At 44.1% G+C, this 21,382-nt stretch overlaps 1 protein-coding gene across 1 annotated transcript in view; it reads left to right on the top strand.

The window, feature by feature from the left end:
• The first annotated feature begins 6,932 nt into the window (after positions 1–6,932).
• The window catches only part of LOC127932283 (homeobox protein OTX1 B-like), a 45,119-nt gene continuing 30,669 nt past the window's right edge, over positions 6,933–21,382 (top strand). The window contains exons 1-2 of the mRNA XM_052527487.1: positions 6,933–7,161; positions 7,383–7,428. The gene's annotated coding sequence lies outside the window, so the exon portion shown is untranslated. The remainder of the gene's footprint in view (positions 7,162–7,382; positions 7,429–21,382) is intronic.

Here is a 21,382-nt window from a genome sequence, read left to right as displayed (position 1 = left end):
GATATTGATCTTTGATATCAGACAAACGAATGATAACTGATCCCCTTATATATGTTGATTCTTCCCCTCCATTGTCCTCAAATCACCACCTGCTCTCATTGGGTTGCTTTGTGTTGTTGGCCACACATCGCTTTGTACTGTGTGTGACGCAGTATACCTAAAAGCTTTGTCAAAACTGGTTTTGGATCAGTCCTGGATCTCAATCGCAACAGAAACCTTTTGGGGTCCACTATGGCAGTAGATAAAGTGGGCGCCTGTTCTGTTGTATTCATTTGGCAGAGTCCTCGTTGCCTTAAACCGAGTCAGAAGCACAGGCCTCCCCGGTGGAGTCAAAGGTCGGGCTGCTGCTAATCTGTGCAACATTAGGAGAGTAATCCTCGGGGTTGAAGCTTGACTGTTAACAGTTTTCTTCTTCCCTTTTGTCTTTGTGGTAAGTGATCTTGGAAGATTTTGAGGGATGCCCCTGGTCCACAGAGGTAGCATTAATCGTGGGAAAGAAATTCTTCCACTGCTACTACAGAATTGTGGTTGTGGTTTCTTAGTTCTTTGTGTTGTGGTTTCCACTGCTATTGGCTACAGAAATTTTTGTTTTGTTTGTTTGGCTGATATTGACATCTTTTCACCTCTAAACCACCTCTCTGGACTCGGACTGATAAGAAAATGATGTTCCACAAACCACTTGGACGAAGGAGTGGGAAGAAAGAATGATAAATATATAGATATATCCTCCTTTTCCTCGACCTATACCAGCTAAACCACCTGCTACTCTACAAAGAGAAATTCCCAGGCTTAGGGAATGAAAGAGCCCTTCAACACAGTGGGTTTTGTCTCCTTGTGCAAATGGAGAGAAGCAGGGCATGTCAGATTGACGTGGCACTTCTTGTCATTCAACACAAGTTTTCGGCTTAATCCCCCTTCTGAATCCACTTCTTGACTTCAGTGTCCGTGGGTTTTATTTCTGCGCTCTTCATATTTCTAAACGTCTGTTTTCAGTAAACAGAAGTAGTGTAAGAAGTAGATACAGAAGAAAGGCAGCTTTCTGTTCTGTGCGTGTCAGGGTGTGTGTGTGTGTGTGTGTGTGCTTACTTACACAGTTCCTGTGTTAAGTGCTTAAAAATCACCCCCAATACCCACGCACATCGGTATAGGAACGCTTTACAAAGCCTTGTGTAATCTTCCTTTTTGGTGGGTCCTTAGTTTCATCTGCAGGGGATTACTGTACGGCTTTTTTGGGGGGAATCTGCAAAAGAGGAGGGATGTACAAAATGGCGGAAAAAGGAAAACAAATTGTATTGTAATCTCTCAAGAGAAAAGGACGCTTGAGTGAGGGAGTCCCATTGACCCTCCATCTTTTTTCCCCCCTTCCTGAAAATCCCATAATCCTTCATGTTTGATGTCTCAAAGCTAATGGCGTTTATTAGGACGGCCCAAAAGGCGCTTTGTCCCCGGCATGGTTGCCGTTGAGGTTTTGAATGACATTGCGGAGAGAGAGCGGGTAACTTTAGCTTAATCTGGGCTTATCTGGCCCCGACGCACACACAGGTGTGTGGCCCTTAAGCCCAGGGGAGGCAGGCCTTCTTCTGCAACCCACCACCAAAGATCAATCCAGCTCCTCAGGCCAGAGACATCCAGAGGAACATACACACCGCACCTTTAACCCAAGACGCTTTATCCTCCTCGTGGATTGAAGTGCTCATTATCACATTTTAATTAAATTACGGCCAGTGTTCTTTCTCAATATCTCTTTCTCTCTCTGGTAAAGAAGACCCAGACCGAACTTAAACTTGCTTGAATCAGTTTTTGTCTTGTGAGTGAATGGAGAAGGCAGCTTTGATTGTACCCTCCATAATGGTTTGGTTTCAGGCCTATACCTTTCCTTTAAGCTTCTACTTCATGACATTGCAGTGGACGATGACTTTTGCCCTTTTTACATAAGGCTCCTTAAAGAAACGTCTTTGCCTGTGTGTGTCCATTACATTATACCAGGCATTGTCTTTGAGCTTTTGATGACCTCATTTGCTGTATGTGGTAAATTGGTCACAGCTAAAACTATTTCAGCGCTAATTGTTTAATTTAAGATATCATATGTGCATCAAACTTGGATGCCGTTGCTGCTATGCACACTGTGTCCATTTGGAAAATGTAGGCCTATAACATACATCACCGTGTGGCCGAGGAGTGCTGACGCTCTTATTGGATTTGGAGGCCGCTCCTTCAATAAAAAAAATGAAATTCCCATAATTCAATAGCAGATATAAAGGCCACCGGCCCAGTGATCCATAAACACTACGGTGATGAGGTCATCTTCTCCAGCTTGCGTGTGGAGAGTATTAACTAATTAAATACAGCAGTGAAATAATAGTAGAATACATTTACAATTCAAATATGGATTCAATAATGACGATAGGAGCTGGCAAGTATTGTAATCAATGTGTTGTGTACAATTTTAAGAGATCCTACATATCTGTAGTGTTGTGTCAAATATGTAAATCTTACCCACCAAAGCATTAAGGTGACTTAACTTTAGGTCATATGTTTTCTGTCAAGGATGTAACCTTCAGGGGTCGACTTTCAAACCCCTCCCATGCACATAGTAGAAGGGGTGGGATCCAAAGGAAGACAAACAGTAATATCTGTCAGACCATTTTCTCTTGAAACTCCTGCACCCCCTAAACTGGGGAGTTTAGGGTTCCTCGTCTGCCTTCCTTCAGCATTGCTATTGAGTTTGATTCCCGTATGGTCCAATATGATAGATTTACTGTATTCGGTCTATTGACTAATTAACTACAATTTAACATCCTTTTTTGGTGGTTTCATTTCCCTCAAGGGCGACCTGTCCGCTTAGCCACTGTATGCTCCATATCAGTACCTTCTATTTAGATAGAAAACAGATGTTGAGAATAATGTCTAGATAATCCAGGAGTCGACTCAATCTGGCTCTGGGAAACTGACCCCATACGATACTTGTTCTATTGGACCTTTCTGTCATTTGTCTCCCTAGCCCCCAAATCACTTTCCCTCGCTGCCCCATCTCAGTAAATGATGAGTCGGCACTGGATAGGACGATAGCTGGACCGCCTCCATTCATTCTCTCTTGACATTTTGTCACCTCTAACATAATGACTTTGGGTGACCAACAGGGGGCATTAGCCAGCAGCTTTAAAATGGATGCTTTGATATCTCTAAGCTGTTGGTGTAAGCTTCTCATATCAGTGACAGAGGGAGATGAGCAGCATTCGCTGCTATTTATGATCAAGATTACATTTTGGTCAATTACCTCTCTCCACCCCATCCTATTATTTATGTGCACTGGTATCTTATTGCTGATGTCGGTGTTGTGTGTGTGTGTGTGTGTGTGTGTGTGTGTGTGTGTGTGTGTGTGTGTGTGTGTGTGTGTGTGTGTGTGTGTGTGTGTGTGTGTGTGTGTGTGTGTGTGTGTGTGTGTGTGTGTGTGTGTGTGTGCGCAAGCCTATAGCGTAGCTATGTGCGTACGTGCGTGTGCATTTTTACGTGCATGTGCTTAGCTACACGTTTTCGTTTTAGGAAGCCAGAGCGTAGTAGACGTTTGTATGGCATAACAAGATTACACTGCAGAATCCTGGCTCCCAGGGAACGAGCGTCACGTCACCCTCGGCCTTTTTCTCTCGCCGTCTGTCTCTCTTTCACCGGGCTTAGACGCGCTGATCTCAGATACAACCATCCTCTAATCCAAGCCTTGATAAGGCTTCAAAGCAACATGCCATGAATAGCGTGTTTGACATTATCCGTGGAAATACGCTGGTTTGAACACATGACCCCCTCATTATGAGGACCCATATGTTCTCCTACGCCACATTATTCCACTGAAGTGTTAGCTCTTTAGACTAAGCACGCCTGCAGGGCGATACTCACTGCTTATTACTGTTAGATGAATGTGAGGACATTTTCAAGGTGTTAAAATGTCAGGGCCTTAATCAGAAATAACACATTGCGGTGACGTTAACCCAGGTTTCTGCAATATTCAAAATGACCATAGAAAAAGTGCTCTCCACGTGGACTCTGAACAAACTGCAATAGAGCACATACAGGACAGTGTTCAATTCAATTGGGGTGGCAGGGTAGCCTAGTGGTTAGAGCGTTGGACTAGGAACCGGAAGGTTTGGAAGGTCAAACCCCCGAGCTGACAAGGTACAAATCTGTCGTTCTGCCCCTGAACAGGCAGTTAACCCACTGTTCCTAGGCTGTCATTGACAATAAGAATTTGTTCTTAACTGACTTGCCTATAAGGGTAAATAATCACAGTAGGCGTGTAGTCTACTATCCTGTGGTCAAACTGCAACGTTACTCCATAAAAAAAGGACCGGATGTTTGGTATGGTCCATGATGTTGAGACGGCCTGCACAAAGAACATCTGTCAGCCCCTCTCTCCAGAGCAGGCCCTGGGCCCTCTGTGTATCAAGCAGTGAGGGGGTCTCCCCTGCCATGTGCTTGTCATGTGCCATGGTAATTGTGGCCCATTGTCCTCAACCGGACTCCTGCCTTTCCCTTTTGATGTGAATACACTAATTTCTCCTTTTTCTCCCCCCCACCACATCCCTCTCTCCATCCATATATGGCCCTAGCCAGTGTTTCTCCGAGCAGCCTTTGATAGTGGCGCAATAGCGTTAATTGTTTTGTACTTTTCTGAAGCCGGTCCTCGTAGGTGGGCTCAATAATCTATACGGACACCAAAGCCTAGACCCCCATGCAATGTCAGGACCCCCTGCTCGGAGAAAATAGGTAATTAGTGGACCGTTGTTTAAAATGACGGACGGGGACCCTATCTCGATTCTCGTCACTTTTTTTGAAGGTATTGGACGTCTCGCGTCTTGTCGGCGGTCGTCGCAGCTGGAAAACAAAGTAGGAACTGTTTCCGCACGCCGCTGGTCCCAGTAGCGCCTTTGATTTCGTAAATTGTCTCATTAAAGATGAGACTGGAATCACCGTGGCGACTTGGCCCGAGTGGGAATTTGCCCTCGGTGCTGAAGAGCTGTTAGCACATCGGAGCGGCAGATTCCCAAGGCTTTATGCCTGGGCAATTAGGCCTGGGAGTCAGGGAGGCAAAGGCATGTGCAAGCAAGGGGAGGGAGGGAGGGGAGAGTCCAGGTGAGCCTCCTCCTCGTGATCACTGGCATGTTAGAATCAGTTTAATTGGGGCTCCGTTTGATTTTCACCGACGACAACCCTCCCCCCACACACACTCAGACGCACTCACACAGACAGACGCACCCAACTCCACCCCCTAACTTAATGGCAGAATGGTGACTTGTCAAAGTTGACAGCGACCTCGATGTCAGAGAGAGGGGAATGGGGAGAGGGGGTAGTGAGAAGCCCTTTGAAGTGTGGCACCCACTCCTTTTGCCCCGCCTACTTTTGGGCACAGCATTTTCTTGTCTTTTTCTGGAAGAAACGTTTGAAAACAAATTGACACCTGGCCTTTGGGTCTTCTCCTCTGCTCCTCTGAGACCACGAGGTGTTTTGCTAATGTCACCTGCTGCAGATGACTTCAATGGGATTATCGCATTCTCTTCTCAAGGACGTGATTAGACATGGTGTGGATACCTGAACTTTTCCCCAGGTTGTCAAGACTTTACGTGAACTTTTAACTCTCTTCCAATGATGTGTTCATCCTGATGTGTCTGCTTTGTTGAATTATCGCCAGTCCTTCAATAGTCCTAATTGGGACGGTTGGTTGTCATAAGGTAATGATAAAAAGAAGAGGGAGAAAGAACCCCAACTAATTTCCATCGGTGTGTCATGCTTTCTGGAAATGCACATTTAAACAGGCCAATTAGGGCCGGCAGACCTCCCCGGTCATCACACGCCGGTCGGTCCTCGGCACAAACAAACACACCAAGGACCCTATTATCCTCCTTCCCTCTCAAAGGCAGTCGAGCAATGTCTCTCCTTAAGTAGTGCATTTTAAGAAGCTGTACTATCTAATATTCTGTCACTCTCACCCACTCATGTTTTTCTCAGCGTACTAGAGGCAGGTTTCGGCTTTGTGCTCTTCCTCCACCCCCACCCTCCCTCCCTCCCCCTTCCCTCCTTCTTCTCTCTGTTGAGGAATCTGGCCTAAATGAAAGCACATAGTTGGTGCGGGGGACTCATCGGGGTCTGGGCATCGGGGTGTTTCGTGCCGCCCCGTCAATTGATGTTCTTGAATTGGTTTGAAGGGAGATCAAAGGGTCCCTCCGAACGGAGAGCCTGCTGTCGGAGAGAGAGACTGCTTCCTCGACCGAACCCGCGGGCTCTGCTGATCAAGCCGTCACATGTGCCTTCCGTTTCCCTCCGCCCTGGCAGGGAGCACCACTGCGGGAACTACGGGGACGAACATGGGAACTTTTTTTGTTTTTCACTTTTGACCTCTCCTGGTGTGTTGACGTCTGCTGAAGCGCGATGACGTCCGTTTTTCTTTTTCTTCCCCCCACATTGCACCTCTGCGTTATTTTGGGGGTTGTTGCCAAAGCTCATTTGGTACATTGTTGACTGAATTCGCTCAACTGCAGAGAGTACTGTTCATTTTCTTAATCATGTTTCTCAGATCTCTATGTTGAGGGACTCAATCTTCCCTCGTGTGACATTACAAATCACATTCCCTCTGTAAAATGTTTGTTCTGTTCCTCATGAAGAGTGTGCATCATGAATGCACAACCACCCCCACCATTTGCCTCCATGTTGTCTACCCCCAGCCCCCTGTAACCCCTCCAGCCTCATCCCCCCCCTCCCCCCCACCGTCCCGCCACCGTATCATCGGCACACACACACGCCACATCATAATTAGGCCGTGTACCGAGTTCCCCGATAACATGTACAGTTTATTTTCCCGTCTTAATTCCTTATCAGATGCATTGATCGCGCCGCGCCTGCATTGATCTGGGGCCACTGTCTGGAGAGCAGCGATAAGCGGTGGCTCGTCTCCCTCTCCCCGCGCCTCACCCTCGGTGTTCACCGCGCCTCCGCGGGCCGGAGGGGGGAGCGGAGGCCCGGGATTAGCACCTTATTAGCTTCACAGGAGGCTTCGCATTTTTTTAAAGCTGACACCTCGACAGCCGCGCCGAGACTACGTTACCAATGGGGAAACATGCACACCGGCTCGACTCCATGACAATACACGCTTCAAAAGGCTCAGAGGGATGAGAGGTTGGCTGTTTTTCATAGACTTTTTTTTTTTCTCTCTTTAAAGATGTGCCGTATATTTACATAGAGTGACACTTCAATACGGACACAAACCTTTAGCAACTATTGTCATTCTACCTGTTCTTCACCGAAGGCAAAACATGTATTAGCAATTCAAATTCTAAATGCTTTAGATGTTGATCTCAGAGCGATATAACCATTTGCACTTATTTTCGTTGTTGCAGGATTGTAGGTGGCACGGTCACACACAGCGACAAGAAGACTGCTTGGGTGAGTGTCATTTCAGACCTACTGTCCATGAAGTGCTTGTTTGCAATAAGCTTTGCTCTTGTTTGCCATTAGTCTTAGACCCGGTGAGAACAGGTGACGTGTATGTTTGCGTTGAAAGGAAGTGGTGATAAGTGAGAATTAATGCACAAGCACATTCCCCACACTATTTGTCACACACACGCACGCACGCACGCACGCACGCACGCACGCACGCACGCACACACACACACACACACACACACACACACACACACACACACACACACACACACACACCACACTATCTCTCTCACACACACACTCATGCACCAACACAAATGCACAATCACTCCTATCTGATCAGCGAAAGATGAACTAGTGTCATTCAGGCCCCCACAAGACAGAGGGGTTTGTTGACGGTTGGGTTTCTCTCTCTTTATGCGTTGTAACCTGCCTTCGTTAAGCCCCAGCTAGGCCTTAAAATGCATCCGTTGCTCCCTGAGGGGAGGGTTGCACCACCAGAGCCTCTGGGCTAATGGCCATGAGCGGCCTGCCCATTAGGCCCCTGTTATTGGGACTCCCTCATTAGCATCTGGGCCCATTGTGTGGCCAAACAATGGCAACAAACAAAACATTAACATGGAAATGGGCGAAATGTACCTAATTAGTTTTCTGTGCTTGTATTGTTAAGCTCTAAAAAGATAGAGCTAAATTGCTTTGGATTTCAACGAGGTTCCAAAGCCCCCCTCCTCCGCTGTGGTTTCTGGAAAGTCACAGAGAAAGAGAATGGTGTGTGTCAATCTCCACTGGTCTATGACTATGGTAAGGACAATGTAGCAACATGTCATAAAAGGAAAGTACATTTAAAGAGCGATTTCTGCATAGTCCATTTCCTGGTTGCAAAAATTATAATGGTTCGCCTAATTTCAGTTTATATGACTTAACAAGAAAGTATAGTGCAGAGAATCATTGGGACCATCTAAACCGCAGTGAAATCTATTTTTCATAAGCAAAAATATTGTATTTTCAGCTGTTTGAAATTGGTGTACAAAATCGAAAGTAAGCAAAAAATAAAAATGTAAGAACGGGAAGCCTATAAATAGTGCACATAGAACAGATATACCACTTCTTAGACTTGCTTTCAATGCAAATGACAGATCTATAAAACACATTTCTTTGTGAATTTGCTTGGGTCGCCCAAAAAGTTACATATTGCAGCTTTAAGTGTTATATATGTGAACATATTTCTTAAACATAGTATTGGCATGGCTATTAATCACATCACATCTAAATGTTAGGTCTTACTGGCTAGATGAATACAAGGACTGTCTTACCTATATAGTATAATGCTCCTGTGTATTATGTTCCTGAAGTGTTGTTTTTAGTGTGCATTCATTGGTCTGTGCTTTATACAATTGTGTTTGTCATTATCTTTGTTCATGTGAAGTTCTTGGGATGTTCGAAGAAGATAACTTTCTGTCAGCAGTTGCTATTTTATGGAAGACCTTTATAAGAGTACGGTAAGTCAAGAGGGCTCTTCTCAACAGCAGTCCTTGTGCTGAATGAACAACCTTTTGGTTTGTGGAATTAAATGATCTCCTTCCTCCCAAACGCACCCTGGGCATGTTTATTGAATTTCTTGTCGGCCATCTTTGTTTACATCGTTAAGGCAAAGTGGGAATCCCTGGACTCACACAGAAAGGGATTAACGACACTTCGCCCATGACCAAACCAGACCGGTGGTACAGAAGAACGACCAATCTTCATAACCATGACCAGCCCTGTTTAACATTCAGCTTGGAGACTTGGCCCGTTTCCCCGATCATGTTTTATTTTTACCATCTCGCTCTTGTTTAGTGTTGTTTTGACTGTCAATATCCGGGATAATATTCCCTCAGTACATCAAAAAAATGTGGCTGTAATGAGAGAGAGCAGAGAAAATGATTTCTCACAAGCTCTATTTTTGACGTTGTCTCTGGCCTCCTTCCCATTGAAATAGAGACGCATTGACTGACAGTATCAGCTTGTTAATTAGTCGTTATTGGTTGTCCTGAACAAGCTCTTTGACTGGGGAGCCCTTACCAGTGACCTTGGTAACCCCTGGCCATTCTACCTCAGACTCCAACACGGTGGATGCTCATCATTAACCGCTCGTCAATCACCGTTAACACACGGCTCTGCCAAGCTGCCTGCCACTACACAGCCGGCATCCACACTCTGCTCTTTTTGTTAGCGCAGTCTGCTGTATGGGCCAGTTTTTTGAACCCGTTTTTACTCTTTGATTGGGCCAGTTTTGGACCAGTTTAAACTCCTGGATTGGGCCAGTTTTGGACCACCAACTACTAACAATCCTATGGAACTGGAGGACATCTGTAGTTACCATAGATGAAAAATGTATTTTCCGGATTGGTGACTGTCTGGACAACACCAAGGTAAGTCTAAAAAAAAAGGTACCACTTTATTTTAGTTTTACTATCCTTTTAAGTGTCTTAGATTGGACCAATTGGGACACGGCTTTCCTGTTATTATCACCTACCAGCCACCTGGATTATTCTATTGATTGTTCTGGAGCCTTTGCATCACTTTCCTGTGGATCCCAGCAGACCCAGCTGATGATGTCTTTAACTCTCCCTCCCATCATCCACGAATCCTGGACCCAGTCAACCCATTTTCCACCCAATCAACAGAGGATCATATCAGTATCATATGCATGGTCTTCATGATCCCCTCTGAATGATATTCAATACCTCCAATTGAAGACTGCGCATATCATTACAAGAGGCACCCCTGAGTGATATGATTCACGCCTGTTCCTGTGTAGACACTGGACGTTCTTAACCCCCTCAGATTGCTCCACTACTCTGTGGTGTTTGCATCATTAGGCCTCCAGAGGGCTTGGGGGAATTTAAACAAATACCATTTGTTTGAGTGGCCTCTGGCACCCGAGCGCTTGAGCCAGAGGTTTATCTCCTATGCCGATGAGCAACTGACTGCCGGGGAAGGTTGCAGTGTATATTATGGTTTTAGATTAAAGAGCAGCAAAGCTCAGGAACAAGGCCTAATCCCACTCCTCGGTGCAGCTCACGGAGCAGTCGTGTTGACCGTGACCTTTTTGGAAAGGGACGATTTGGTTGAAGATGCCCCCAGGATTGTGTGTGGGGGTACAGAGTCAGGACAGGCTGCCAGTTAATTGATTTTAAATGTAGAATATTTTTTTTGCTGTCAAATCCCAGCAGGCTGAAGATCGAAGTCTCCCTCTCGCTCTCTCTGTCTCTCTCTCTGTCTCTCTCTTTGTGCTCTAAATAAGGACAAAGCTGTTTTTGTTGCCGTTTTTTGTCACCATGTTGATGGTGTTTTATTTAGATGTACTGTAGTTCCCTCTCCCCCGAGATACACAGCCCGATCCTATGCAAAGTCTTAGGGCCTTGAATGTTTCTTTGTGGGGTTTTAGGGCTAAAGGAGGAGGATAAACAGCTTCCCTGTCCCCAGGAGGAATGAGTATCCCCATGCCCCTGGAGGCAAGAGAATGGGGCTTGGGGAGAACCCCCCTCCGCCCTCCATTGGTGATTGTTCCTATGCTAAGGGCCACTGCTGTTGTTATGTTGTAGGTTGCATAGGGCCTGATAACTGCCTGTGTCACCACTGCAGCTCGCCTCATTAGTCACGCACCCTAGCCGCAGCGTGATTTACTATCAAAACACATTGGTGTGTGTGTGTGTCTGTGTGAGAGTTATTAATGTTCATCGTTAAAATGAAACAATTGCAGCTGCTTTAAATGTGGTTTATTGTGTTAAGAAAACATAGTAGAACAATTGTAATTGATTCAGTTCAACTACCGAATTTACATGACAGTGTTCAATTTTGTCAAGATACATCATTGAAATCATTACAGCCAATGCTATGCCAGATCCTAGGAGCCTTCCTTAGTATCTCCTCGGGGAGATACAGCAAGGTTAGGGAATTTCCCTACCTGCCCCAGTGCTGTTGGCACAGGGTTAATAGGTGTTCAACCCTCCCATTATCCATGAGCGTTTGTGAATTACCAGCCGAGTGATGTTTACCATTGATATCATATATATGCTAATTTCGCCACTTAATTAGTGGGGAGGGGCCGGCGGGCGGGGCAGCAGGAGGAGTGAGGGAGGGGGCGATCATGTGTAAAATTGATTTGTGAGGGGTGATATTTGATAGACCGCAGGGGAGTGGAGGCTCTTTGGAGAGAGAGCAGGCAGGGGGTGCTGCCATGGGGAGTGGGCTCAGAACAGAGACTCCTCATAGAAGAAAGTCAGACTTTTATTTCGGTCTTTCCTCCATCCATGACTGTTGAGGTGTAGTTAGGCAGAAACAAAGTTGTGTATCACAGTTAAACCTATTTCTCTGCCTGCATGAATATGATATAAAAAAAGATGACGGTATGAGGTTTTTGATTCAGGGCTAAGTTGAGTGATTTAACATGCTACTTTACATAATTAAGTAGGTTTTTGCACAATTGCCCTTTAAGGATATTGTGGCTGCTTTTGTTGTCCTCCATATTAAATAGTAATTGGTAATAGTTCAATTTCCTAATCGTTGGTTGGGGAATTCCCTCTCTAACTACCGTTAATTACAGTAGTGCCTTAACGATGCTCACCAGAGAGCTCAGAGCAGCCAGCATATTTAATTAACTTGTTAGTCTTTCATCAGGGGTTACTGGAAAATAACACTGGGAAATAATACTATTAGAGGTATTCATATTTGTGATAACAAAACAATAGTTGAATTTGCTAAATGCCAGATTTGGGGGATTGTATTTTTTACTACAGAAAGAAACACACACACACACACACACACACACACACACACACACACACACACACACACACACACACACACACACACACACACACACACACACACACACACACACACACAGCAAACCTTTCATGGTAGACGGACATGTCCTAACCTCTATATGCATTAAAATAAAAACAGGTATATTAATTTAATTTTACACAGGCCCTCAACTTAAAAGTTTCCTAGATGACTCTCAGGCTTTTACTTTCTATCCTTATTTATTTAAATTCTGTTTGTTTTTTGCATTCGTTCTCACAATTTAAACTGTGAATATTATGTAAAATAACAACTACATGAGAAAAAAATACATATATTGAGCACGAATATGTTTTGCTTTGATAAGTTGAAAATGCACTTCTTGTGCCAGCCGGCGTGCTCATTGTCAAGTCCCTGGTTTTAGCCCAAGGTTTAAGCCGCCGTACGTGAGATGCATGGCTAAATGTCTGCTGGCTCTGAAACAAACAGCCCGCACCCAGCTTTAAGTATATTATCAGCCAAGTTCCTTTAGGAACGTATTGCTAAAGAAGCTTACCATTTAATTAATGTAAGTTCGGCACAGATTACACCCAGGCCAGTCTTGTAAGCGGAGGCTAGTCTTATTGACCTCCTATGCAAGAGCTTAAAGACACAAGAATGGCATTTTTACTAAACTTTAATGGGATAACTAGTATAATCTATCCGAAGTAAGGGAGGAATAAAGTGTTTTAAACATAATACCCTTCCAAGTTGTGAGTGGAAGAAGGTCTGTGATGTGAAGTGCAGGGCTGACATAGCTACTTGTTTATTTGGGCATTAACTAGATATTTGACATATTTTTGCCTGCCTGGGATTTTCAGTTGATTTGTTTTGTATTAATTTATCTGTGTCACCATTTGGTTTTTAAATAATGCTGACATTGTTGGGTGGAGCTTTTTTGGAATTCTTTTTTTTCCATATTTAAAAACTCCTTAACAGGCAAAGTTGGAGATGAAATTACAGAATGTTTATAGATGCTCATTTTGTCTAATGATTTGAGCATGTTTTGTTAGAAGGAGATACCAATATCGAATTGTGAATTTCTTAAAATTAGAAGGGAAAATCATACAGACAGACAACATAAGAGATGAACATATAGACGTGTTAATAGAACTGTAGAAGTTTGAAGAAGTATGTTTTATATTCACTGGAATGACATTTAGTAAGATTAATAGGGTTTGGTATTTTTGGTATTACTTCAGCATTGTTTGGCGGACACATAAACTCCACAAACGCCAGCATTTCACACGGAATGCAATACGCAAATTATATAATCTAGAACGAAAGCCGTTTTATTTGTTTATTTGCAAATTCTCCACCCATCCCCCCCTCCCCACCCATCCCCCCCTCCCCACCCATCCATCCTCCCAAACCCATTTTACCACAGATGTTGCTGTGATTTTTTTCACTCTTCTTTTTTAGTTTCGATGTCACCCTTTTCAAACATTCTTTAACAGTGGGATAAAGGGATGGGGGATAGAGAAGATTAGGCAACGGGATCCTCCAGGCATTGTCTGAAAATCTGCAGATAAAAAGCATTGGTTTGGTGGAATGGGAGGGGAGCTGGAGGGGGTGGGACTGGGAGGGATCCGTAGCGTACGGGGGCAGGTGGTGGTGGGGGCGGGTATTTTGGGGGTGCTTAGAAGCGATAGAGCCAACTGAGAAAAATGATATTGATATTTTGATATAGCAAGCCAGCCAACCCTTATCATAAGGACCTTGCATTGCATGTGAGGCTTTCTTCAGCTGCTGAATATTGATGTCAGCAATAAGCTGGTGAAATTTGGCATGGCAACAGCACATTGCCAAAAATAGGACAGTGATTGGAGCTCATTGTATCATCTTAATGGAAATATTGTGACAGGATTCTTCGTCTTTTAATCTTGCAGCATCTTCTTCAGAATTGACCATATTGTCATAGATAGGAATTTCATACTAGGGTTTTCAATGTCTATCAAATCTGTTTGGCAAAGGATCACTGTTAACAACAATCCAGAGCATTTTGTTCAAGTCTCCAATTTTTTATATAAAAAGCAGGCTAACATTCCCCCCCATAGCATTGATGTGCTTTATGAACAATCCATGTGTATTGACCAACCCATTACCACCCTCATTTTAATCAATTGAAAGGTGATACTGTTTTCCTAATCTTGATAGTCCGTTCATTGAATCCACATTTGTTTCCTCAATGTTTTTTGGGAGAAGGATGACACATTCTGCCACATCTAAAGTAGAAGAAGCCAAAGCATAGTATCATTAGGTGAGGACAGGGTAACTTTGCCTAATTGATCATCATTTTGTTTACAAATTATGTATCTGACAGTGTAATTGAATTTGATTTATGTGGTCCATTAAGGGATCCATTGACATGTAAACTGATCAAGACGCTTATATCAGTTAATGGTCAATGACTGGGAGCCTGCTAATGATGCCCCTTCATTGACTTGCTAAACTAGCCATTCCATTCCTTAAGTAGTTGTTATTTCCTTTAGCCTAGAGTGGATTTTGAATGATAGACATCCAGACTCCAGGACTTGTAATGCAATTGATCGTTTTCTTGTAAACATATTCACATCTTTGTTTTGCAGGGCTATTCTTGGTAAGCAGGCCTAATGTTAAACTATATTTATTACTTCAATTTAACAGTTAACATTCAAGTTATTTATTTCAGGTGTTGCCCCCCCTCCCATTTGACAAGTATAGCACCAGGTACCTTGCCTTTCGAGCCAGGCCCATGTTGGTGCAACAAGCAGCTAATACCAGTTAAACCAGCACATGACATAAGAGATAAGGTAATAGGGAAGGAAATTACCCTCTTGTATTTCGGGAAGAGCTTTTGCCTTCCCCTAGCTATCTTTAAACAATTCAAGGAGATGGAAAAGGGGAAAAAAACTCCCTGTTGGAATTCTTCCTCCAGATGCTTTGCCGTAGACTAATGGTGTTAGCGCAGCCATTAGCGCGGCAGATTCATTCATTAAGCTAATGTGAGGCTAACCCTGTCGGCCCTGCTGAAACGCGTGCAATATGACACTGCTCAAATTTGTTCTAACACATGCCCTGGGGAGCCAAACAGCCCGGTGCTAATGGGGGAGGCGGAGCCAATTATGCTAATTAAATTGGTACTGTCAACAGACTGTAGTAGAACTGACTGACTAGCTATCTCTTCTTTCCACCTCTCTGCTTGCTTGCGCTCTCGCTCTATCGCTCTTTTCCTTAATGTCTTTTCACCTCTGTTTTCACTCCTCTTTTCATGTCTTCTTCTTCCTCCTCTCATTCACTTCTCTCTTTCTCATCCACTCGTTTCCACCGTTCTCTTTTTCTCTCTGTGCGTCTGTAGTGTGATGGGAAGTGTATGGCCTGTGCTAGGAGAGCGATAAGGCCTGTATGTTTGGGTGTGGGGATGGGTGGTCTGAGTCTTATTTACCTGCAGGTGAAGAGGCTTTTACATTCAGGTCTCTACAGGCTTATCTTTACATTGTGTTCCCTGCTGTTCTGTCAGCACTCATCTGGAGCACTGTTGAATTAATAGTCTGCAGTCTCACACCAAGGGCCCTACACAACATATGGCCACCGTCCCCAATACACTCTCCCATGGACCCTCTCACAAGCAACGGCCAGATGAGCATCAGTAGAACCACCTTTCTGAGGAATATGTGTGAGCTAAACTCAAATTTGTTGTAGTAGTAGAATTGCTTTGAAGAGGTATTTGTTTGCTAGATATTGACAAAAGTAGTGTATAGTCATTAGCCAGTTGTGATCAGAGGCTTATAGACAGAGTTGCATTAAGTCTACTTGATCACTATTGGTGTCAATCTAGCCAACATTTCCACACTCTTGCTGCATCTGGTTGGCTGAGGCAGAGGGAGGCCTGATCTGGTGGCTGGCCGGGCCTAGATATGTCACGCAGGTGCTGCTTCTTCCCCCCCCGGAGCCCAACATTCTTCCATAGCCATGTGTGCCTGGGCAAACCACGCATACGAGGAGCGTCGTCCCACCGCTGACTAATCAGTGCCCCGGCAACATGCATTGTTGCTCTATGCAAATCCATTGGAATAGGGGGCTGGGGGGGCTGGGGGGTCCCGAGCTCAGGCAACAGAGTTGGATAGAAAACTGAGGCCAGCCAATAAATGAAAGTTTGCCTTAAATCCGTGGGATAATAGAAGCAGGGTTGGGGCCGAGCCTCGAAGCCGAGATAAACAGAGGGATTACTCCTCGGTTTTGCATCACTCGCTCTCCTCTGGGTGGCCCTTAACCGTCAAGAAAGCAGAGGGAGAAAGAAAGAAGAAGAAAAAACATTTAACGCATGGACATTCACACAGCACATGGGGGAAAGGAGTGAGCCTAATTCCATCAAAGACTGAGAAATTAGCAATTAATTTATTCGAGCCTCCTCCCTTCCCCCCACCCTCCCTCTATTTTAGGCCCAATTGTTGGTCAGTTCTGCGACATCTGGTCCTGAGCAGTCCGTGTAGCTGACGACTGATGGCCTCTCCACTAAAGTAGCAGACAGAGAAATCGCCCCTTTTTCATTCATTTCTTTCCCCCTCGGAGATTAGTTAGGAACGAGGAAAGTAATCATTAAAAATGTTGCTCTTTTTCCAGGCCATGCATAACCACAGGCGGCGACTTTATTTGCAATTGTAATTTAAAGAATAATTAAAATAAGTTAAATGATTCTGTAAATGTAGAACAACTTGAGTCTTTGTGCTCAAGGGTGCATGAACCTCCCTCCTATGGCTGGTTGCTCTGATAAACTCGCTAATGAAAGGATGTTGCTCGACACTAATGACAATTTTTAAGTGTTTTTGGATTTGCCTCATCCCTCCGTCCTCCATGCACTTTCTCTCTGATGGTGATGGTGGCATGCATTTTGTAATGGTGTTCAGGGGACAACAGTTGTAATGCTGGGAATCCTATTTATTTGATTTGCTGTAAACATTGATGAAACATTATTGTAATAATCATTCAGAAATGTTAGCCTTTAAAGGCCCCAAAAATCGGTAACTTCTGAGAACATAGATTGATTGTGTATTACAGATAAAGATAGGAAAGGGAATGAACATTGTATTGATGCATGTCATGTCTGGTGACTTTAAAGCCTTTTTTTTCACCTGGAGCTAATGCTGTTCAATCAAATGCAGATTGTCAAGGGGAGAGGAGATGGCCTGCATAACGATACCAGAACGTTTTTTTTAATTCAGTGTTTGAGATATGGGCTTTTGAGCAGCAGCAGATTATAGCTCCCTCCCAGCTCTTGTGGAAATGAGCTGTTGACATTCTTTGGGGTCATTGTCCAAGATAGCTGGGCCAACCACCAGGATTTAGTAGATAAACCCTTCCACTGAGACCTTTATCCATTTCACATTTCACCACAACTTGAAAAGGTTAACAAAATGATGCTTGGCAATGTACACCTCTATCGTCCTATCTCCCTCACAAATATTGACGTCAATATGCTGTCTGCGTTAAATAAATAAGAGTTCTGTCAAGCTTTTCGAAGGTAAGTTTATATATTTGCACGGGTAGGCCTATGTTAACACGGCTTCTCACATTTATCTTGCTTTGCCTGCAAACCTGCCTCGTATTTTGTCTGATATTGGACCCTTTGGAATAGACCTTCGGCCATGCTTGTCCATCTTGCACCGTTGGCAATTTTGACTGATCTTGGCTTCTCTTTATGATACACATAAGGCTTTAGGACCATATATCGCAAAACGGTGTGAAGAGGAGCCACAAGCATTCACTGAAAGGGACTTCTTTAATAATTTAGAAACAAATCCCAAGGAATTTCTCATTAAGAACGCGGTCAAAGTACAGGAAGGCGATGATGTTATTGTTTTTTTCCCATGATCCTTTTGGCAACCTCGGATCTTAGGAAAACAACCCAGACGACATGACAAAAAAAGAACTTGAAAGGACACAAAAGCACAATGAGGGACGAAGGCAAGGCGCACCACTGGCGGCTGTCTCGGACCCAGCGGAGGAGTAGGCCTCGCCATACAGCCCCGGCCACTCCAATTCTGAGCCGATGCTAATGAGGCCGCTCTGATCCCTCCGGCGCTTCCCATGTTTTCAACACCTTCAAGGACCACATGGCGCTAGCAGCATAAAGACAACTAAATGAGAAATCTGAACATTTTTTTGTGGAGCCGGGACTCTCGGTGGCGGCTTGCTTTTCAGGCTCGGACTGTTCATTGAATATTCCCTCCATGAAAAGAAAAGATAAGAAAGAGGTGCAACAGGGGGTAAGGATGACTAAACTTCTACGAAAAATTGACATATTTGCCGATAATCGATTTATGGGTGCACAAGGCACTGGAGCCACTGATGAAGAAAGAAGAAATTATCCTGAGATTTGAAATCGGAAAGAAAGAAAGAAAGAGAAAGAAAGAAAGAAAGAAAAGGGAGATGATGGTCAAATTTTGGCGGGTGTTTTTCACAAGCACCATAATGAGATCACTAACATCTTGAGTCGGCCTCAGCTATAGTGGGCCAAACAACAGCCTGGCAGATGAAAGGTGAATGGGCCCTAGGTTCCCGCTGGCTGTTTTAGACCCCCTTTAATAGCACTGAGCCCTATGAAAGGCTCCTGGGCAGTAGCTCATATTAGCGCCCAGGCACACTGGTTAATAGGATGATGCCTTTTGGCTTTTGTCATGAGATTATTAAGGGTTCTGTTGTCACCGGTGCCTGTTGAGCACAAGCCCCTAGAATCGTCTCCCTGCGCTCATTGTCTGGTTTATGTGGTAAAAGGGGTCTTTTGATGAGACACCTCTCAGGGCTCTATCAGGTGAGCTCTGCTCAGGGGTCTCCCATCTACTACACCCTCAGGAAAATCTCAAGTGCTCGGTTCCCCACTAAAGACCCTTGAATCTGTCATCATCTTCGACAAAGCCAAAAGCTACAGAAGGTAGGTAGAGGCAGGAGGAAAAGGGAAATTAATAAAGCGATCTCTCTCGGTCGTAGAAAAATGAAAAATGTTTGAATGAATGAATTAATTTACCCTCTTTCCCTTTTCCTATGTAGTATACTAGGGCTATACAAACTGAAGGAGAGAGGTATAGAATGTTCAACTAAATTGAATCTGGTCTAACAACTTTACATTGTAGTACATCATTTGAAACAGTGAAAGGTTTTAGTAGAGGAAAATCCCCTCCTGTGTGTGTGTGTGTGTGTGTGTGTGTGTGTGTGTGTGTGTGTGTGTGTGTGTGTGTGTGTGTGTGTGTGTGTGTGTGTGCGTGTGCGTGTGTGTGTGCCTAAATGTATGTACAGTGAGGGAAAAAAGTATTTGATCCCCTGCTGATTTTGTACGTTTTCCCACTGACAAAGAAATGATCAGTCTATAACTTTAATGGTAGGATTATTTGAACAGTGAGAAACAGAATAACAACAAAAAAATAAGTATTTGACCCCTCTGCAAAACAGGACTTAGTACTTGGTGGCAAAACCCTTGTTGGCAATCACAGAGGTCAGACGTTTCTTGTAGTTGGCCACCAGGTTTGCACACATCTCAGGAGGGATTTTGTCCCACTCCTCTTTGCAGATCTTCTCCAAGTCATTAAGTTTTCGAGGCTGACGTTTGGCAACTCGAACCTTCAGCTCCCTCCACAGATTTTCTACGGGACTGGCTAGGCCACTCCAGGACCTTAATGTGCTTTTTGAGCCACTCCTTTGTTGCCTTGGCCGTGTGTTTTGGATCATTGTCATGCTGGAATACCCATCCACGACCCATTTTCAATGCCCTGGCTGAGGGAAGGCGGTTCTCACCCAAGATTTGACGGTACATGGCCCCGTCCATCGTCCCTTTGATGCGGTGAAGTTGTCTTGTTCCCTTAGCAGAAAAACACCCCCAAAGCATAATGTTTTCACCTCCATGTTTGATGGTGGGGATGGTGTTCTTGGGTTCATAGGCAGCATTCCTCCTCCTACAAACACGGCGAGTTGAATGGATGCCAAATAGCTCCATTTTGGTCTCATCTGACCACAACACTTTCATCCAGTCGTCCTCTGAATCATTCAGATGTTCATTGGCAAACTTCAGACGGGCATGTATATGTGCTTTCTTGAGCAGGGGGACCTTGCGGGCGCTGCAGGATTTCAGTCCTTCACGGCGTAGTGTGTTACCAATTGTTTTCTTGGTGACTATGGTCCCAGCTGCCTTGAGATCGTTGACAAGATCTTCCCGTGTAGTTCTGGGCTGATTCCTCACCGTTCTCCTGATCATTGCAACTCCACGAGGTGAGATCTTGCATGGGGCCCCAGGCCAAGGGAGATTGACAGTTCTTTTGTGTTTCTTCCATTTGCGAATAATCGCACCAACTGTTGTCACCTTCTCACCAAGCTGCTTGGCGATGGTCTTGTAGCCCATTCCAGCCTTGTGTAGTTCTACAATCTTGTCCCTGACATCCTTGGAGAGCTCTTTGGTCTTGGCCATGGTGGAGAGTTTGGAATCTGATTGATTGATCGCTTCTCCCTTTAAGAGTGTGCTCCTAATCTCAGCTCGTTACCTGTATAAAAGACACATGGGAGCCAGAAATCTTTCTGATTGAGAGGGGGTCAAATACTTATTTCCCTCATTAAAATGCAAATCAATTTATACAATTTTTGACATGTTTTTCTGGATTTTTGTTGTTGGTATTCTGCCTCTCACTGTTCAAATAAACCTAACATTAAAATTATAGACAGATAATTTATTTGTCAGTGGGCAAACGTACAAAATCAGCAGGGGATCAAATACTTTTTTCCCTCACTGTATCTGTGTTCTTCTGCAAGACTGAATTCACTCACCCAACAAAACAATTCATGTTGTGAGATTTACGGATGATTACAGCTGTGAGTCTTTCTGGGTAAGTCTCCAAGAGCTTTGCACACCTGCAATGTACAATGTTATTATAATATATTTTTTAGGGGGTAGATCAGCTTTAATATTGCAGAGAGATTGTAACTTCCATCAATTATCTGCATTATTTCCAATCCCCCATATATATGTTTGTAAATATATTTATACAGTACCAGTCAAAAGTTTGGACACACATACAGATTCAAGGGTTTTTCTTTATTTTTACTATTTTCTACATTGTAGAATAATAGTGAAGACATCAAAGCTATGAAATAACACATATGGAAT

The sequence above is a fragment of the Oncorhynchus keta genome, chromosome 10 (genome assembly GCF_023373465.1).
Source record: "Oncorhynchus keta strain PuntledgeMale-10-30-2019 chromosome 10, Oket_V2, whole genome shotgun sequence".
Classification (NCBI taxonomy): domain Eukaryota; kingdom Metazoa; phylum Chordata; class Actinopteri; order Salmoniformes; family Salmonidae; genus Oncorhynchus; species Oncorhynchus keta.
The sequence above is the reverse complement of the archived record's forward strand: the minus strand, read 5'-3'. Positions and strand labels throughout refer to the sequence as shown.